Here is a 2,609-nt window from a genome sequence, read left to right on the forward strand (position 1 = left end):
CATAAACAAACTTGAGAGCATCCACTCCATCTTCAGACAATCTGAAGCAAGGAATATTGTTATTATTATTTATATTGTTATCATTATTTTTACTTTGATATAAATTGGTGAAGACTGGTTTGTATCTTCTCTTCGCAAACATGTCTGACTTCCCGACACATAATGTTAATAATTAACTCTAAAAGAACAAGGCTACCACTTGCTACCAAGGAATTACACAACTACAAAATATAATTTTAAAATAATAAAATAATAATAATAGTTATAAATACACGGCAGCTGCAATGCTTCACCTTTTCAATAATGTTAGTATACTCATTAAGCAGTGGGCCTCCAGCTGGTAGTTCTGATGAAGTTAGAGGAAACTGGAGGGACACAAGACGATTGAGACTGCCCCTGTAATCAGTATTCATAATTAATAGCAGAGATGGTATATCTCACTTGAGCTGGGACTGATATTCAGGAGATGATAATAATAAGAATGAAGGAAGAAGGTCGATCATGACAGCCTGAGAGAGTAGGGAGCAGGTGTAAGAGAAGATTATAAAAATAAAAGAAATAATAAAAAAGGTATAGAAGTACTTTAAAACTCAATTCCAGTTTCTCGTCCCCAATCATGGCAGTGTACATGGTAACTAATGGTTTACTGCCATCAGCACTCTTTAATAGCAACTAAAATACGTCTAATTCAATTCTTATTTTAGTACATACAATGTACTTTTGGCTGTAATGCAATCATCTTTTGTAACAAGGTTACAGCTGCTGATTTCAAATCTTTGGAGCCATTTTCCCACCAAAGGCTCAAGTCCTGCCAGTGAGAGATTAGCTCAGTACACAATGTCTCTATAGTCTCCTTCTTCTTATTATTATTAATCTTAAAATCTTTCTGAACATGCTCCAACAGTGAATTAAGAATAACAGACGCCTGCATCAAATATTTAAAATTTAAAAGATTACTACTAATAATATAAATTGGTTACTTGTTGTGGGTGTGTCATAGCATTTTTCAATAAGATGTCAATTGCCGTTTTTATGTGCAATAATAATTTATTATTAATTAATCCTGAATATGTAATGTATAGCAGCAGACCATCCTGAGCAGCATAACTAGCACCTAACAACAAAGAAACAAAAATAAACAAAAACAAGCAATTTAAACAAACCAGCACCACTTTCAGCAGGAGAAAGAACCAATAGAAGAAATGACTCAACCTACATGTACACACAAAGATAAAACTGACAAACCTTTTATACTATTTTTCACTAACACTATCACTAAGCTCCAATCCTAACTTCAAAAGCAACTCTCCAGTTAGCTTGTGCAATGGAGGCACATAATAGCCAGGAGTACCATCACTAGAAGAAGAGGAGATTCCTCTAATGATAGCCAAAGCATTAGTATGTAATCTCATTGCTAAGGACTCCTCTTCACTGATGCCCATTGACTTTAGTACATCATTCAAGCACTTATTGGACTCTGCTAAGTAAATGTGTCCCTGGACTAGTCTGTTAAACAGTAATATGTCACTTGATGTTGTACTCTCATTATATGATACAGGTAGACGATTAATTACATTATTAGTCCTACAGGGAGAGGATTATTGAGCCATTAGGTTATAAGCATACATCACTACATGTAGTAATTATTATTATTATTATTATTATTATTATTTGCATTTTAGTTTAACTTACTGTCCAGTATTAACATTAGATGCAATGTATGCAATGAGGTTTTGCTTTATATCAATTGGTAGACTAGTACACATTGCAGTCAAACAAGACACAGCCTATATAATAATAATAATAATAACAACAACAACAACAACAAGTACATACATGTACACTCAGCTGTGTAGGCGTGTGTGTGTGTGTGTGTGTGTTAATTCTTACTGCTTCAGATATTCTTTTAGCAGTTGAGGGATCATCAGGTGTAGTATTAACTAATGATGAATAAAACAATGAATCCATTATTATACTGTAGAGCTCCTGAGACCAGAGTGAAGCAGGTACATACTACACACGTACAATAACAAGGATAATAATATGAATGGATCCTTGTCTCACTTCAAAAGAAACAGTCTCACTGGTATGTTTAGTTAATAGAAGTTCAATGAAAGTGAGCAACAGCTCAATAGTACACCACTTGTTCCTCTGGTACTCTCCTCTTTCATGGATACTGGTTGCCATAGCAACTTCAGGGGAATTGACCACGCCCTCAATCCCAACCAGAGCAATACACTTCAAGAAGTGATCGATACTCTTAAATAAATTGGAGGATGAAGTTGAAGAGAATATTTCTCTAGGAGACACATATTGCTCTTTTAAAAGCCACCTGTAATTATCAACAGCTGCTTGTAGAGACTGGAGCCAATTAATAGCAATATTTATATTAGGAGCAGGTTCTAGTGTTGGAGACTTTAATATCCCAGAATGACTATGTGATTCAAACCTATTGAATGTTTATGTGTCACCATTATTATTATTATTATACATGTACATGTACCTAGTGACGAAATAATCACCACCTTCACTTTCCATAGTTTTCCTAATCCACATCCTTATGTTCACAACATCTATGATGATGATACATGCACATTAAATGCTGCAGT

General features: G+C 34.5%; 1 long non-coding RNA gene across 1 annotated transcript; it reads right to left on the bottom strand.

Moving 5' to 3' along the window:
• Positions 1 to 1,698: 1,698 nt before the first annotated feature.
• On the bottom strand, positions 1,699 to 2,086 carry LOC109591283 (uncharacterized). The gene is made up of 3 exons (XR_002189745.1): positions 2,065 to 2,086; positions 1,891 to 2,013; positions 1,699 to 1,787 (listed from the first exon to the last, which is right to left on the bottom strand). It is a non-coding gene; the product is annotated as an uncharacterized LOC109591283 (long non-coding RNA).
• Positions 2,087 to 2,609: the final 523 nt, after the last annotated feature.

This window comes from Amphimedon queenslandica, unplaced genomic scaffold (assembly GCF_000090795.2).
Source record: "Amphimedon queenslandica unplaced genomic scaffold, v1.1 AMPQUscaffold_8526_Cont19530, whole genome shotgun sequence".
Taxonomy (NCBI): domain Eukaryota; kingdom Metazoa; phylum Porifera; class Demospongiae; order Haplosclerida; family Niphatidae; genus Amphimedon; species Amphimedon queenslandica.